At 50.3% G+C, this 445-nt stretch overlaps 1 pseudogene; it reads left to right on the top strand.

The window, feature by feature from the left end:
• LOC116100298 overlaps positions 1 to 445 on the top strand; it is an 8,741-nt pseudogene that overhangs the window by 3,927 nt on the left and 4,369 nt on the right.

Genomic DNA, 445 nt, shown 5'->3' with positions numbered 1-445 from the left:
TGTTTCCCTCTAAAATGGAAAGTTATAATCTCCAGGGAAACTCCAACACAATAAACCCAGAGGTTGACATTGGGCATCTTTTGACTGTTCCCCATTAAAAAATACTTTTTAATTTATACTTTGAGAATTCCATACTGCATGCTAGCTTTGGGGGTCTGCAGGGCTCTGGCCCAGCTGGAGCAGTGCAGCTCTCCGAAGGGGAGGGGAAGCTGGAACAAGGCAGGTTGCCAGGCCTATGGGGTGCAACTGGCAGACCAGACACAGCAGGTGGCTAGGAGCCAAGGTGAGGGTGGGGGTACTTAGCAGGAAGTGGTGCAATAGGCTAGAGCAGCTTCCAGTGAAAGACCCCCGGAATTGGGGAGATCCTTACTCAAGTGTCGGGATGACGCGACCACCCAATGACTCATGATAGACCGAACTTGCTGCAATCACACGAGGAAGTTTT

The sequence above is a fragment of the Mastomys coucha genome, unplaced genomic scaffold (assembly GCF_008632895.1).
Source record: "Mastomys coucha isolate ucsf_1 unplaced genomic scaffold, UCSF_Mcou_1 pScaffold21, whole genome shotgun sequence".
Classification (NCBI taxonomy): domain Eukaryota; kingdom Metazoa; phylum Chordata; class Mammalia; order Rodentia; family Muridae; genus Mastomys; species Mastomys coucha.
This window is presented reverse-complemented; position numbering and strand designations above follow the sequence as displayed.